The sequence below is a fragment of the Myotis davidii genome, unplaced genomic scaffold (assembly GCF_000327345.1).
Source record: "Myotis davidii unplaced genomic scaffold, ASM32734v1 scaffold362, whole genome shotgun sequence".
Taxonomy (NCBI): domain Eukaryota; kingdom Metazoa; phylum Chordata; class Mammalia; order Chiroptera; family Vespertilionidae; genus Myotis; species Myotis davidii.
In genome coordinates this window covers 1,042,985-1,060,816 of record NW_006297152.1, presented here as the reverse complement: position 1 = coordinate 1,060,816, position 17,832 = coordinate 1,042,985, and the positions used below count along the sequence as shown (strand labels likewise).

The 17,832-nt window shown below is 41.5% G+C and overlaps 1 long non-coding RNA gene across 1 annotated transcript in view; it reads left to right on the top strand.

Annotated features, from left to right (window-relative positions):
- LOC102770610 overlaps positions 1 to 13,567 on the top strand; it is a 29,866-nt gene extending 16,299 nt beyond the window's left edge. The window contains exons 2-3 of the long non-coding RNA XR_001515379.1: positions 8,317 to 8,428; positions 13,454 to 13,567. This is a non-coding gene — a long non-coding RNA (uncharacterized LOC102770610). The remainder of the gene's footprint in view (positions 1 to 8,316; positions 8,429 to 13,453) is intronic.
- Positions 13,568 to 17,832: the final 4,265 nt, after the last annotated feature.

The window sequence follows — 17,832 nt, the reverse complement described above, 5'->3', positions numbered from 1 at the left end:
GGGCCCGGGCTTTCGATGCTCCTTACGGAAGGATGGTTCTGACTGAGCGCATCACAGAAGGTCAGCTATGCGGAAGGACTTCCCAAAGTTACCCTTCCAGATTGCCCATTTTCATCCCCGTGGAGGACCTATAGGTTTGTTAGATTCTTATTTCAACTCCTCTACGTTTTGCTAATTCCTAGATATGTGATCCTATAATTCAGCTCCTCTGTGCTTCGGTTTCTCCTAGAAAAAATAAAAGGAGGGGGGATGATAATAATAAATAACACTTATCCCTTAGGGTTGCTGTGAAAATTCCATGGATTCTAAATCCATGTAAAGGATTTAGAACAGTGCTCGGCAAAGAAGTGCTCAAAAGATGTTGGTAATTATTGTTGTTGTGATTAATTTTTGTGGGAATTTGCATGCTTTTCTTATTTTCTGTTGCTGGGCCCTGTCCTACGCCCAACACCATTACGCTGACTCGTTGGGTAGTTTTTATGGAACTAGACTGGCGATCGAGTGGTTAAACTACAGGCTTCGCAGTCAAATAGAGTCGAGCTGGAGTTCTGAAAGTAACATTCAATAGATATATATCCTCAACAAGCAACTTAATTTCTCCCAGCCTCAGCTTCTTTATCTATATGGCAGGGATGGTAATAACAATATTTGCCTCATAACATGTTTGAGAGGGTTAAAGGAGACCGTGCTTGCACAATGCTTGCAAGTGTATAAAACATGCTACGTGTTGTTATTATTTTTGCTCTTATACTAAAAAATGTCTTTAGAAGCTTGTCAAGGCTCCAGGGTTCTGGCTTCGTGTCAACTCCTCCACCAGAAAAGAGGGCAAACACAGAAATAGAAATATGCTGTGAGGCTGTGACTTCATGGGGACTCTTTGACAACTAATGACACAAAATTGAGAGTATTGAGTCTTGCTCAACATGGATTTCAATTAAAGTTAGAAAACTCACAGTTCTAAGCAGGTCAGTCTCAACTCGTGACACTGGGGGTTATCTGAAAGGACAGGAACTGTTGGGAGAGGAACTAAAGCCTATTTTTCCTGTCCTAAAGCCCCCAAAATAAAGCGTAGAGGGAGGGAGGTTCTGGAAGAAATAGTTAACTGTGCTGCTTACCGCTCATGGAGGAATGTGGCATGTGCACATTATAGAACGATCAAGTTTCACATTTTCAAACATGGATGTTGATTTCTTCCCTCCAAATGAACATGGGTGGAAGTGGCACCTGTGAGTGGGAGGAAACGCCCTAGACACTATGTTTGTGCTATCGGACAGTCGAAAACTGTCTAAATCACGTTCTCCTGCCTCATCCGGCACTGATGACTGGCCTGTATTAAGTGAATAAAGAGAAAACAACTGAACACTTGAAGCGCTTACCCCAGAGCCAGCAGGGAACCTGAAAAAAAATGGAAGAACATGGAACAAGTATATAAACCATCCACAATCTTGCAGATATTTTGTTTGCCCTCTTAGATTGGTTTTAACCTCCCCCTGCACTGCCTGTTACTTATAAAGTAAGAATCAGATGGGGTTTGGTTTGGAAGGAAAAGGGGCAGAAATGACTTCTTTTTCAATTCTAACAAGATGACAACCCCATCTTTTTCTCTTGACCTCACGCTTAGAAATGGCTCAGAAGGTGGAATGCTATGATTAAAGATCATTAACAGCGACGTAAGAGAGGAAAGTCGAGCTCAAACAAGAGACAAAAGGGAGAAAGTACATGCCAAAAAAGAAGAAAGCCCTAGCTGGTTTGGCTCAGTGGATGGAGCATCGGCCTATGGACTTAAGAGTGGGTTTGATTCCAGTCAAGGGCACGTACCTCCATTGCAGGCTTGATCCCCACCTGAGTGTGTGTGTGGGGGGGGAGGGGGGCGGGGTTGTGGGAGGCAACCAATCAATGTGTCTCTCTCACATTGATATTTCTATCTGTCTCTCCTTCTCCCTTCCTCTCTCTCCCTCTCTCAAAAAAAGAAAAAGAGTAGTTAGAACAGGAGGAAGCTATATTATTAAAGTGGGGGAAGGAGTATAATAGCAAAACAACCAATAAAAGAAAACCCCCCAAAGCTTTATAGTACTGTGACAGAGAGGCTAGCTGGCCAATGAAGATTTAACCTTCCTTCTACAGTGTAGAGTTGTTCTTGAGAAGCAATTACTCAGCCACAGACTACATTTCCCAGCCTCCCTTGCAGTGATATGGGACCATGAGACTAGTTATTATTAGTGGAGTCTAAGCTGAATTGACCTGTGTCACTTTTGTTCTCTGTTAAGATTGTGTAAAGTTTCCCTATTCTCCCCACTCCCCTTCCCCCTGCTTCACTCTCCCTCTCCGTCTTCTGGCTGCACAACTGTGATGTCAGCCATATCTAGAAGACATGAAGCCGTTACATGGAAGGAATCTGGATCCCTGAATGACTTCTGAAGGAGGGAGCCTAGGACAGCTGCCCAACCAAGATTATACACATTAGACTTTTTGTGAGTGATAAGTAAACGTTGATGTGTTAAGCCACTGAGCTTTTTGGGGTTGCTTGTTATACCAGCAAGCATGACTTACCTTGACTAATACAGAAATTGATACCAGAAGGGTGCTCTAGAAGGGAGTGCTTTTTCTGTTCATCTTTGTTTAAGAACTAGTTAATTATTTCCTGATAATCTTTTTTCTTCTATTGTGTTATGAAAAGCTGCCAATAACAACCCACCCATGCTATTTTTCACCTACAAGCCCAAGAGTCATGTGGTCTGACTTCCAAGTTACTAAAAGCAACAGATTTGCCCAGTGTTTTTCCACTGCCCGATATAGATCTCCAGCTGTCGAGCCTAATGTGTTTCCAGCAACTTGACTACAAAGGTGATGCCACATGTTGTAGGGTTTGGTGATAGGATACCACATCTGGCATGAAATGTCACAGTCTACTTTGGTCAGAAAAATAGAAGCCTCTTGTGGCAGATGTAAGGCAATGTGTTCACCAAACCATTTCTCCTCCCTGGGCACAAGGGGAGACCATAGTCCCCTCTCCCTTGCAATTTAATTGGGGCCACAGCACCAATTCTTTAATGGAATGTAAGCAGACATACTGTGCCACCTTTGGTCCAGGGAAGTAAGAGTGCATGTGTTTTTTCGTCTGCTTTCTCCTCCTCTTCCATAGGGATCTTGGATGACATGTATTCAGATAGTGTAGCTACAAGATAGAAGCCACTTGGCCTACGTCCTGAACAAGAAATAATCTATATTTTGTTATGCTGCTCAGAGTTGGAGCGTGTTTATTACCAAAATATGTCTACCTCATTCTGACTTACTATATACTAGAAATATTTCCATGATGAAGGAATTCCATGTACAGAATTTGAGGTTTATAGGGAGAGCCAGGGAGTAAAGATCAAGGAGGTTGTAACTTTCAGGAAATCCAAAGTGAAGGACTCGCCGGGAGGCCATGTTGCCGCTGATGAGCTGGGCCGCCTGCCGCACTGAAGGGGGTGGTTCCCAGGAGGATGCTCGGAAGCAGACACCTAGCCCAAGTCTGCTGTCTGCCAATGACCACACACCTGCTTGTAGCTGCTGAGAGAGCAAAGAGGTTTCTTCCTTCCACCTTCCAATGATTGTGCCTCTCAACAACAGATCATACCAAGAACCTTTAACTGGCAAGGGAGCCGGGAAATGTGATAACCAGGATCTCAGACCTGTGGCACAGTAGGAGCTCAGGACAAAGATGGTTGGTACTTACTGAGTCTCAATGAGAAAGGTCTGGTGCAAGTGTTTTTTATCCTTCCGATAGGAAATTCAAGTGGCCATTCCTCCATAACCCATTTTCTCTTAAAAGCTCCTTGAGGACAGATCTTAATCAATTCTTTCTTCCCAGTACCAGACCATGCCAGACAATAAGTAGTTCTGATTGGATTTGAATGGGATGACAACAGAATCAACAGCAAATAATAAACTTGTCCCCATGTGTTTAAGTTGGATTTCAAAGACTGCTGTCCATAGAATCTGATAATTCTCCCTGAGGACTGTCGTATATCCTGCCTCAGCTCAAGCCATCTTCCTTTCTAGCCTGCTCAAAAAGTGACCTGAAGCTGGAACTCTGGGTCCTGTCTGCACAGCCAAAAGGAGGAGGATCCGACAGTAGTCTAGTTTATTGGATTCATGGAGACTTTCAATCATATATTTTTTGTATTAAACAGCGTTATCAAGTTGGCCCTGCAGTGTTAGTCAAAGTGTTTCTATATTTTGTACACTTGTTTTGAACACTACCTTTGAGCTCTGGCGGAGCTGGGATCTCTTTAGTAATGTAGGATCTATGAGTTCACCTTGGGGCAGGTTGTGGAGTATTCTCAGTGACGAGGAGGTGGAGTGGGTTTGGATACTAGGAAGACCTGTTCAGCCGTAAGCAAAGGGAGGGCCAGGCCCTGGTGTGATTTCATCTGAAAAGGCACAAAGGTAAAACTCTGTGGAAGATTAAAGACATCCCCTTGATAAATATTTTCCTCACCAAAAAAAGGGTAAGACTACTGTGCCTATGGTAAAAATAATGGTGGCATGAATCAGACTTATTTAGAACCATCAAAGAAATGAAATATATGGATCATGTTGCTAATTAATCTTTTTGTCATTATCAAGTGGTGACTATATCCAGCACAATTAGGGGGGGATGTGGTAATGTAACAGCTGCTAGTGCCCAGCATTTAGCCTCTCTTTCCCATTCCCATCCACCCTGAACTCTGGCTATATTTAGTTGTTTTACATAGTGTACCTGGACCAAAATCTATTTTACAAAATTAAAAGAATACAGAGAAGAGTTAGAGTCTTCATAGAAAAATCAGGCTGCACATTGGTTACCCATGTTCTTTGTTGGTTAATATATTTTCTCCTACTTTGCACCTAGACTCATGGCTGAAACACAATTTGTATAAAGGGAAGTAGGGCATTGAGCAATCATCTAATGAATACAGTCAAGATGGTTAGTGAATCTGGAAAATTCCACTCTCAAAAAAATTACTTTCTCTACTCTGTAGCAGATTTCCTCTTGGCCTTAATTATCCACAGAGTTGTCCAATTTTCTGATAATATTTACCATTGTTGACATCACCTTAATAATTTATTTAATGGGTTTCATTGGGTTTATTTGGGAACTCTTTATTCTAAGTGGCTTATTTTATCAATTAATGTACCTATTCAATAAACATAGAACTCTTTTCCAGTTATCTGTTGCTCTATAATAAACTATCCAGAACCTAGTGACTTAGTGCAACAATTTATTATCACTCTTGGTTCTTGAAGTTGATGGGCTCAGCTGAGCAGTTCTTGCTTGGAGTCCCTCATATGATTGCAGTCAGATGGTAGCTGAGATTAGAGCCATCTAAAGGTTTCCTCACTCATGTATCTGTCATTGGGTTAGTAGGAAATCAATCTCTCTCTCTCTCTCTCTCTCTTTAGCTGGGGTGTATTCAGAACTTGTTGTTCTCTTTGTGATCAGTCTTTTCCAGCACAAGTGTTCTGAAACAATCAGGGAGGAGTTGCAAAGCCCCTTAAGACCTACCCTTAGATTTCATGCGGATTACTTCTATCTTCTGTTTGTCAAAGCAGTTCCTAGGCATCCCAGATTCCAGAAGTCAGAGAAATAGATTTCACCTTACAACAGTGGAATGGCTCGTACATTCAAGGAAGAAAGAGACTGATGGCGGTCATCTAAATGACAAGCTACCACAAGCACCTACTATGTGACAAGCACTATGATAGGTGCTGGGGGGAAGTGTTGAACAAAATGGGCACAGCCTCTACCCTTGGGGAGATTAATTAACTTTAGTTTGACTCGACAGTTTTTACAATCAAATGCTAAACAGCAAGCCCCAATATCAAGTATATTGGGTTATGGAATTGACAAACAGCTATTCTAATAATTTGTTGTCTGGTCATCTTGTGGCTTTCTGGTCCATATCTTGGTGATCATCTTGATAATCTGGTTTATCATGCATTCCTTGAAACATGGTCTGAGCGTAGCAGATACTCATCTGTGGCTTACCATGTTGAGTTCCTGCTGTGCATGGAGGCTGGAACTAGCTTTTAAATGCCTGCTAGGGAATACAAGAGAAGCTGCAAAGTCAGATTTTGCTCCTGCTGGGCTCCCTCTTTTGAGCAGTTCTGGTCCAGTGCAGGTAGAGGAACTTATGACAGTTGCAAAGCAAGAAGGGCACCCAGACAATACAGGATAAAGTGGCCAGGTAGAATCTTCCGGATCCCTCCCTGAGAATTCTCTACTGGAGAGAAGTGTTTGATCATTTGCCCCAGTTTTCTTCTCCCTTGTGCCATTAAAGGAAGGTGAGCTGAGTTAAGTGAAAGGAGATTTCAGAACAGGAATGTTGACAGAAGAGTTGGTGCTGCTCAGCAGATCTCTCAGGTCTTATCATTTTTGGCATAGTTCATGTCCATTCAGTGATAACAGCTAGGAGGACTGGGGGGAGGGGGCTCATGATGACACAAGAAATACCTTGACATGTTAGAAACAAAGGTCATAGCCTGCAAAGGTCCAAGGGCAGGCAGTATTCCTGTGTACACTTGTCAAGTTCCCTGCCATGAAACTAGTGTGCCTTCTTATGGCATGCCTCTATACCTATGTTATCGCACAAAGAAAGAAGGGACGTTATAGGGGATGTCTCAAGCAAAACTAAATTTTGGCTCAGTTGGCATATAACAAGGCACCTCTATCAATCCATTAACTTCAGCTTCATAGCTCATACTGCATCAATATGGATACTTTCCTCACACTAGTGATTCTTGGGTCCCCTGCTTATGATTTGCTAAATTAAACTTCTTTTCAGTTGTCATGACATCTAGCTACCTGAAATGCCTTTCCCAATTTCTCTGAATATTCATAATAGATTTTAATTATATCCTATTCTTCATTTGACCAGCACATGCTTATTTGATGTGTTTTGTGTGCCTGCTGATAGATTATCACTTTACAACTTTCTTTGGGCACCTGATTTGTCCAACTGGATGGTAAACTGAATGATGACAGGAGCTTCTCTATAGACACAAATATACATGTATATGTATATAGTACACATATGTGTGAAGTATATGTATGCCTACATATATAGGAGACAGCTTTCAACAGCTGATGGCCATGGTTCATGCTCCATTTTCCTTTGTTTTTATAGCTTAAAATCAAGTAGACTACTTTACAGTTACCTGATAATCAATAGAAGCCTTACTCCTCAACTTGAGGCTACCTACTAAACCTTTGAATTTCCATGTATGCTTGTGGGAGTTTATCAAGGTTTTTTTTTTTACTGGTTGTGAGGGAGCCACAAACATAGTTTGGAGAACTTGTTTTTCCTCTATAGTATCTATCCCCTGCTCTGAGCCCTAAATGAACGTATAATTCAAGGAGAAACTTGGGATTGGCCTCAGGAAAAGTCTCCAAGCCAACATGCCATCATCCCCACTCTTCCCTCTTCTAATCAATTTGCTGTCCCTAAAACCTTTTTATGGACAAAGTTTGCTGCTGCCTCTGCCTCTTCACTAAATAAGGGGCACACCCTCCCTTTTCTGATTTCAGGGCCACCAGGAAACATTTCCATCCTCCAAATATCATCAATGGTGTTGCCATTCCTGATATTACATTAACATGAAATAAAGCTTTCTTCTCATAATTAGGTATATACTTAAAATGCAAATCCTGCTGGAAGCATTAATATAATGATGAGTCCTTATGCACAAAAGATGATAATGGCTGATAGCAGATCTTTTCTTGAAAATAGGTTTCAATTAACACAAGGTGGTGGTTGAGTTTGAGAGAAGACAGGTCACTGCATCCTTAGAGCAGTGGGTTCAGAAGTAGGATATCCACACCCCATGGAGAATCCAAAACAACCCAGTGCAGAAAGAACATATTAAACCTTCTTTTTAGTTCATCTTAAATAAAGATTGGGGTATAATTTTGATGCACACAGTACAGTAAATACATATGTAATTTATAAGTAAAAATACACAGATTAGATACACCTTGAGTTTCTGTTGTTGAGAGAAGTGCATGACCTAAAAGTTTACTGCTTATGAAGGATGAATGTGGATAAGGGCTTCATGATGTTATGCGGAGGAACAGGAAACAGTTACAAAACAAGTGTTTGCCACCTCAGAATTCTGACTCCAGTCACTACTGATTTCAGTTATGTGATCAATAGGGAGTTTACTAACTCTCAACCTGACTCCAGGACAGTCTCTTTTAAGATGTGGAGAAATTGCTCAATTTTAGGATGTTGACCGAAGAAAGTAGATTTTAATCATGTTTTTGTGTTTTCCTTTTCATTTTGTTTTCTCAAGGGTCCCATGGGAACAGAAAGTTTTGAGGGAGTTTACTGTTTGTGCAAGATGACTGGTTGGGTAAAGAAGTCCAAAGTTTATTATCTGCAGAACAAATAAAGCCTGGGCAAAGGTAACCGAAACGAATGTCTCCCACCCACCTTGTCCCTTCAGCATGTCTAAGGGGATGTTTGCCCCAGTGATTGCATAATCGAGAACCTTATCTATGAATGTCAAAAGGAGAGGTGGTACATTGTAGACTCCTACTGGTTAAAAATAATCACTGACTCTTGTTTTTCTTAGTTTGCTAAGCAATTGATGGTGGTGCCTATACAAAAATCATTTAAAAAATCTACTTGTTCATGAGATATTTCTAAATATCCAGGTATTGTTTACCAGGCAGCATCTGAGTGGCTGAATTCAATTTTTTTCTCCTTCCCCAAAGGTAGACAAAACACAGCTCTAGGCAAGTACAAAAATAAGTTTCCTCACGGGTGGCTAGTCTGGACCTTTGTTGGTGATTAATGCCATCAAGGACAATTGGATTGTTCTTGGTGATTGCTCCACAGTAATTACTGACAAGTATACAGAATGGACAGACATATAGTGTGGGGCTCAGCTAGTCTTTTAGAAGATAATGTCATCTGCATAAATATTGATAGGAAAGTGGGATGTGGTTCAGTGGCTGAGGTTAAGAACTTACTATTGGGAAAAAAATTGGTAACGCTTTGGGTTTCAGATCCTTACTGACTAGATAATTATTTAGCGTTCTTTTTACTTTGACTCCTTGCTCTTGCTTTTAAAACCTGAAGTTTATAAAATCTATGAAATATTTCCCAAGGAAATACTTAGGAAAGGGTTTAGACACTAAGAACAAATTAATCAGTGAGATCCTCTGCCTAATTTTTGGATAGTTGAAAAAAATCCTGATAAGATTGGTAAAGTCTTGTGGGAAATTCACAGAGAACTGTCTCTATCCATGTGAGTATGTATAGATATATAAATAATAACTAAAACTGGTTAGTGTCCAGATAATCTCAAAAGCCTCGGACTGACCTGTGGGCAAAGTCACAAACAATTCCCAGCTTAGAGGGCACAGTCCTTTTAGCATAATTAGGCTTGACCTTAGGAGGCTCCCTAGATCATATCTGGGAAGCTAATGGGCTGAGGAAGTGCAGGAAGTATAACTATGGTGTAAACAAGTGAAACTCACAAGAACAAAAACAAGTGAAACTCACAAGAACAGTGTAACTTTGGTAACCACTACCTTGTTTACCGCTCACTATAAAATAAAGGCTCAGCTTGCCTTGGGATCTCTCTCTGTGGCCTCAGCCAGGCACAGGGAAGATCCACGGAGACTAAGGAAAGCTAGAGAGTTCTGAATGCTGTCTCCGTGTAAAACATTCTTCGCCGACTCCGTCCACACCTTTGGGGACCCCTGGATCCGCTGGGGCTGGCCCCCAGCACGTAACATTTACTGGCATAATTGTTTAAAAAATTGTTTTTCCAATATGGAAAAAGACAAATTCCAATTTCTAAGCCTAAGCCCTGCTCTAACCTATACGGTGGGGTCTTGACTTACGAGTTTAATTTATTCCGAGACCGAGCTCATTAAGGAGCTCATGAACTCAAATTACTCTATCAACTCAATGCAAAAAAATCAGCCGAGAGACAGCTGGTATCTCAAAAAACTCGTTAGTCGGGACACTCGTAAGTCAAGGCCCCACTGTAGTTTGGAATTTCACTTACGACCAGTTATTCAAGAGGAAAAACTAATTATAGTATAAACCTAGCTTAGATATTTGGAAATACTTCTACTTTAGACTATGAGACATAGAACTGAGTCCTAAACGAAGTTGGTAGGTTCTGGACTCTTTAAAAGTCCAGAATACATGATTACCTTTTGGGTTCTGTACATTTTTAGTTTTTCCTGAAAATAATGACCTTGGGAGGGGCCAGCAAGTTTTAGGATATTATCAGCCCCCATCCAGGGCTTACAGCATTGAGTATTAAAAGGAGCTGCTTTCTTGCCTGGCCAGTATGGCTCCGTGGCTGAGCATGAACCTATGAACCAGGAGGACAGCGTTTGATTCTGGTCAGGTCACATGCCCCGGTTGTGGGCTCCCCAGTAAGGGGTGTGCAGGAAGCAGCCGATCAATGATTCTCTCTCCCCATTGATGTTTCTGTCTCTCCTTTCTTCTTGAAATCAAATATATATATATGGAGCTACTCTCTGAGGAAGGTTGATGGTGACTATGGGAATATGTGAATTTGGACCTATAAAGTGAAGTTCCTGAGTAAAGATAATGGAACAGTTTGTGAGTCAAAAATGAGCTTTGAGACTTGCAAAGCCTATTAGATCAGGCAATTATTAATAATAAAAACAATAGTTACATACCCCGGGACATCAGGCATTTGGTAAAGAAGATGACAGAATGGGAGAGGGAAAAGGGAGACAGAAGGACGGAGCCGAAGAGCCAGAGCGCGAGCGCACACGCGGAGCAGGGCTGGCGGGCTGGCGAGCGGAGGGCCTGCTTTTCCAGTCTGGCACGGGGCTTGATGAGCCTGTTTATTCAGCCACCGTATCAGACATTCCCTTTTCCTGCCCGAAGAAGTCCCCTTTGAAGAACGGCTCTGCTGGGGAGTAGTTTCCCCTCGGACAGGCTACTCCTGTTTGCAGACCTAAAGGAAAAGAGCTGGAAAGGCCACAAGAATGTCCTTTAAAGCGATATTCCAGCGCCACGTGAGGGGAGGATGAAATAGCAGCAAAAGATTTATTCCCCGGTTGAGGTATTTTTTTCCTCTCTCCAGTGAATGTAGCACCGAACAAAGGTGTCACATGAATGCGGCAGGGGTCAGGAGTTCTCGGGTCCCCCCCAGGTCTGCGCGGTCAGGCCCAGGCCAGGCGTGGAGAGCATGCGCAGTGTAGGAGCGCTCCGAGCACCTGCAGGCCTGGAGAGAACCAAGCACACCTGTGCACACTTGAGACTCCAATTGGAGGACCTAGCCCTGCAAGTCTCTCTTCTGCGGGGGAATCAAAGGTCGTGATCAGCAGAGGACCTGGCTGTACCTTCAGAGCAAAGCAGCAGAGAGAGCCCTGGTGAACCGGGGGAGGGGGGGGGGGCAGCATTCATAACCACATTGCATAAGCAGAGGTTGACATTTTCACTTTGGGGCTTTCATATTCATTTCTTGTATTTCATGATGACACTTTTTTTTCTTGTTTGTTTTTTTGTGTTTTTGTTAATCCTCATCCGAGGATATTTTTCCATTGATTTTTAGAGAGAGTGGAAGGGAGGGGGAGAGACACACAGAGAGAAACATCACCTCCATCGGTTTTCTCCCTCACGCACCTGACCAGGGCCGGGGATGGAGCCTGCACCAGAATCAAACCTGGGACCCTTCAGTCCTCGGGCCAACGCTCTATCCACTGAGCAAAACCAGCTAGGGCGACACTTTTTACTTTTCAAAGAAGTTTTTCATCCAGTCCTCACGTTAACCCTGTGAAGTAGCGAGAGGAGATGATGGCCTCCTGAACTGTTCTCTTTGGGAAAGGATGTGGCCAAAGAAAGAGGTGGGTACCCAGCTTGTCACCAGCGGGGCAGAGCGACAACCCAGGTCTCCTGACTCGCGGACCACAGGTCTATTTTCTCTGTGTTCTTGCGGCCTGTGAAGCCACGATGGAGTTGCAGCAAAAAGGAAGGTGACATTCTCCATCTCCTCCCAGGCACATAGGACGTTGCTGTGACTTTGAAGACACTGCTTTGCTGTGTCCACATTCTCTCTCCGGGACTGGCCTTGGGGAGGAGATTCAAAGAGAAACCTTCAGAGGGGAGGTCTCGGATTCCAGTCACTGTGGCTGCCCATGCCTCTGGTGGATTTGTCTGCTCTGTCGCTGGACCACATGAAACAGGAGCTCTCCAGAATGAAAAGGGGTCTTTGTACCACAGCGGAGGTGAACCCTTTGAGGAAGAGATGCGACCTCAGGGAGAGGGGATGGGACCCCACACGCTCTCCTCGATTCCTGGCTGAGACTCCAGGACCCACGTGGACCCTCGAGGCCTAGGAGTGAGGTTTGTGCAGAAGGGAACACAGAGCACTAACGATGTGTCCTTGAGGCGTCCGAGCGAACCAGAGTTTCCTCCAGGGGATACAGATTATGCTTATCGGGGCTCCGGGTAGCAACTGGAAGACGAGGCCTTACTCACAGACTGGCTTGATGGCTTTGACACACACAGCCTTGTCTTTTATCTATTTCTGGATGTTTGTCCTCTTTCTCCAGGTAGAACTGAAGCAGATCGACATGGAGCCATATCTTGTAATTATTTGTATCCTCTAAGGCTTCCTCGTGCTTAAAATATCTGATGAACCAATGGGAATCCGTTTTCAGCTGCTCCCTTATCCCCCGTGTTTCTCAGCCCATGCTTTCAATCCGAATCACCTGGGAAACGGGCACGTGTACTTTGAAATAAGTCCCGAGATGACGCTGGTGCGCACGGGAGTTTGAGAATGATTGCATTATCCCTTTCCTCATGGTTTTGGGCGCTCCGGTGACTTTGAGCAAACACAGCCTCAGACTTTGCAGTGTTTTCTGATTTACGAGGCTGATTCCTCATGTTTTTCCATTTTATGTCTAATGTTATGGGGCTAATTTAATAATAGCCCTAGGATGTGGGATCTTTTCCTACCCACTTTACAGATGAGAAGACAGAGGAGTGGTATTCTGAGGGTCGCATAGCCAGTTTGTGGCCGAGCCTGTACTCATCCCAAGCCTTGTGACTCCAGATGCTGGGCTCTTCCCCCCACCCCCCAAACCCCCTGAAACTTTACACCTATGCTATTCTCTGTGTGGACGGTGTTATTCCTGATGACGCTTGCTGTCCACACAGCTGAGGCCAGTTGCTGTGATGCGTATGTGAAGCCAGGAGAAGCTAACAGCCTGTATTCTTAATAAATTCTACCAGGATAACTGGCTAAGACTAACATTGAGGTGTCCTTTCATGCAAATGTTAGCGAACGGCATGTTCATTATCACTTTGGAAAAGCAGGACTGGGGCCTGGTGAGAGGTGACAGTCCTTTCAGAAAAAGACAGTGGGTTTGTTTGGTCACCTGTGATTGAAACTGTGCTCTCCCGACTTTGTTTCGCTGGAAATGAAGAGGGCGTGGGAAGCAAGTGGAGCCCCCAGGACTTGCTCTGTGACCTGGAGTCCCAAGGATGGCCAGGCCAGCTCTGTAGAGGTTGGCTCCTTCAGTGTGGACAGGTGGAATGCTGTGAAGGTAAGTGTTTCTCGTCTCACTTCATTTAAAAGGTTCCGAGTGCTCCAAAGTTCATTTGATGCTCACGGGAACAGGTAGCCACGCTTTCAATGGCCATCAGTGGTTGCTAGAACTTCCTACATGGCTGTTTAACCTCTGACTAGTTTCAATGTACAGACAGCCATCAGAAATGGAGACTTGTCGACTGAAAGAAAAGGTTGGTCTGAAACTTCTGCTAGTACCCGGTTCTCTTACTCTTCTTTTATCGTGGCCTAACAGATGATGGACATGCCTGTACCCTGATTAGAAAAGGTTTCATTTTACTTGTGCACCACACATGGAATTAGTTAAGGGTTGCATTGGAAAAGAAGTGATGGACTATTGTTCACATTAAATTATAATGACAGCCTTCCTAACCACTGTGTATTTATTATGTAAGAAAAGAAAATGTCTAGTAAAATTCTGTAAAGGTTAATAACACCTTCATAATATACTCCTTCTTTTCTATTGATTTGAATAGCCCTCCTACTGACTTTTAATGGATTATTAGAGTTAATTACATCAATTGCAATATAATTTATTCCTAAATACTATGTAGAAACCTCGTACAATTATGGAAAAACAAAAGTTATCTAGACATCTCAGATCAAAAAAGATTTGGAATTCCTGCACATTTAATTTCTGATAATCACTAGTCAGTTTGGACATTAAGATTGCATGGTGTCCTGTTTTCTCTTTGCTAGGTTTTGACAGAATTGATAGTTTTACAACATTTAACTCAATACACATGGAAATATAAGATTAAAGCTGTGAATGCAATTTTTTTTTTCCTAAAAAAAAGATCACTTCACAGCTTAAAAGCTGAAATGTGTTACCTGCCTAACATTGACAGAAACAAACTCAAGGGAAAATCAAAAGTGGATTTGATGTTGAGTTTTAGAAATCTCTTCTCCACAGGTGTAAAGATTCCTGTGGGTCTTGGGGTTTGTTACTTTACAATGTGACAAGGGGATGAATTGCCTGAAGGGGCAAAAAAAAAAAAATTCTCCCATTTTATTATCTAGACACAGGCTATATGTTCTAATGTCAAAACCACTGGTTGAAAAGTGAAACATCATTAATATCTGTTACTTGATGTCATAGGGATCAAAAGAAATCCTTGTAATAGAGCTGTTTGAATGCAACCTTTTTATTTTTAACTGATTTGGGGAAGCTAGTTTGTAGTATTGACACAGTTATAAATGTGGTTTTCTAAAGGACTCTTCTTCACAGATACAGATTTCTAGATCACTCTAAAATGGTCTGCAAATAAATGTGTCAAGGAGAGAGATGCAGTGGACAGGTCATTGGAATAGGGATCAGCAGACCTGATGTTTTTTGTTCCTGCTTAGCTCTATGACTTAACCTGACCAGGCCTGAACGTTCTCTTCTGTAAAATAAGAGACAGAGGCCCTCTTAGCTCTCCTCTCCTGAATCTCCTGCCTTCGAACTCTTGATGCTCTTAATGGCAACATAACTCATCTGATTCTCAATAAGTGGCCTTATTTTCACTTTTCAGCCAGCGGTTTCACTTTTCAACCAGTGGCTTTGACGTTAGAACACATAGCCTGTGTCTAGGTAATAAAGTGGGAGGATTTTTCCCCCCTTTTTAAATTGCATATATCAATATATCTTTTATGTCTAGGTATCTTATCTGGTTAACTAGGTTATACGTTTCCAAAGACAGGGTCTCTGCCACGTACCTCTCTGTATGCTCATGACATACACTATAGTTTTCTAGATAGAATTGGTTAGTTTGGTCGAATGAGCATCCAACCCAAAAGAAGTGTTTCCATTTATCCCGTGAAAGTCTTGATATAACAAGAATAATGGCATAGCATCCCACTTGTTATACTGGTTTCACTTCTGAAAGCATTGTAAAATAGTTTATGTTATGAAATGTTAGTTGCTTCCAATCGGATGGCATTTAACATGTAAAATTTCACTCAGTTTGTCTATAAATCAAAATGTAATCCCATTTCCAATGGGATTTTTAATAGAACTTGAGCAGCCTATTCTAACACTCACCTGGAAGGGCAACACATGACAATAGCCATGAAAAGCAAACAAACAAAAAATTAAAATGAGTGGGGACATACCCAAGTAGTTATCAACACAAACTATTCATCTTAAGCAATACATAATTATAAGTGGTGAAATTCATGCACAAATGTGCTGATAGAGAAATTAGCTAACCAAAAAGATTAGCATCCAGAAACAGATCTAAGAATATAGAGGAACTTAACAGATAATATGGAGACATTTCAAATCAGTGGCTAAAAAATAGACTGTTCAGTAAATGGTACTGGGACAACTGGCTCTCCATCTGGACTCATACTATACACAAGAGTAAATTCCAGATGGGATAAAGCTCTAAACATGGAAATCAAATCTATACAAGTGTTGGAAGGAACTATGAATGAACCATTTAAAAAAATAGTATTGGGTAAGAAGGTCTTTGTAACCAAGATGGAAAATTCAGAGACCATTAAGAAAAATCTGACGTAATAGACTTTATTTAAAAAAATCATAAAGAAAGTTAAAAGGGCAATGACAGATTGGGATAAAATATTTAAATTATGCATTACAGAAAAAAAGTGTTACTATCCATTATTCAGAGTGCCCACAAGTTAATGAGAAACAAATAAATAACTCATAAAATGGGCAAATGATACAAAATAAGCAATCCCCAGGAGAAATTGCAATAGCTAGCAAACATTTAAAAAATATGTTCACCCTCATTAGTGGTAAAAGATATATAAAATGAAAGAACATGAGTTTCCGTTTTCTACCTATCAGATGGGCAAAAAATTAAGGGAGTTGATTGGCTTTATCAGTTAAAATGAATGAGTATACTATATAGACAGTAGAGAGCAGATGTCAGTATTATGTGGTTAGGTGAAAGAAGCAAGTTGTAGAACATTGTACAGTATGTCCTTTTTATAGTACTTTTTAAAATTGTATGTATATAAGAAATAATTATTAATATGTATGCATTATCTTGAATAGTATTTATCTCTTGAGATGGCACTAAGATGAGTATAAGTATACATCTCTAAGTTTTGAATTACTTTTCAGCTGGAAAACATTCCTCTCATTATTCTTTATTAAACCCTCATCAAGCTGAATAACTGATCTTTAGGAGGCAAAGTCAGTGTGTAATTGAACTGAGTATTAAATGAATAGGTGTAGTGTTTTATGGAATCTCGGTCAACTCTGGTTAAATTCTTCAAGTCAATCTTGTTGAACTGGGTCAATAATATAGGGTTCTGGCCCTAACCCATGTCTACGGTTGGATCTTGTCAAGACCCTCTTAATTTTCAGGCTCCTGGCTTTTGTGCAAGGGCTGAGGTTGGTCTGCCTCCTATGCCAGCTGTAATGATTCCATATGATATCCAAGGGCATCCCCACCTGTTTAGAACACCCGGAGTATAGCTAAATCACAGCATCTTGGAACCCAGGTCATCAGCGGGGTTAAACAAGTCAATGTAAATGAAGTCTTGTGATTAGTTTGAACTTGCTTCCAAGTTATTTGTTAGCAAAGAGTTAACAAGTTCAGACCTTTGGTCATATGGGTCTTTAAGGAAAGCTTTTTTCCCCATTCCAATGACTTCCTGTTCATGAGAAAATGAGAGGAAATGAACGTCTAACAGGAGGGTGGACCCACCCTTTTCCAGTCGTGTGGCTAATTTGTCAGGTGTAATATTGGCACCTGGTGGCTTGTGTTGGCTTCCTGCCCACCCTTGCTGGGGAAGTATCCAAATACTTGCAATAGGCGGTAGAAGACTTCAAAGCTATTTGTAAGGGAAAGGATATTGTCATTAAAGAACTTAATGGTGAATACTCCCAATCATTTAGTGATGTCAAGATAAAAGGAAAATTTTAAAAACACATTATCTAGAGTTTTTCTGATGTCTCACATGGACCTGATACAAAACAAAGCATTGTAGTTGATTTAGTAATAATACATTTTCAAGAAAGTGTATTTATTGATTGAATGTTAATTTTTTCTGTTTTTGAGAAATTTTCTCAAAAGGTATCAGTTATTTGTAGGAAGATTATGACATTATTTATTTAAGGTTAGAATTCTTATTGCTCAGGTTCACCTTTAAATATGTACTCTCTTTATTCCTTCTAATGGAGCCATTTCCTTTTAATCAAAAGAGAAAACTGCAAAAATATCAAGTGGATCTGAGAAAGGGCAATATGGGTTTTCAGAATTTATTAGGTATATTGGATGG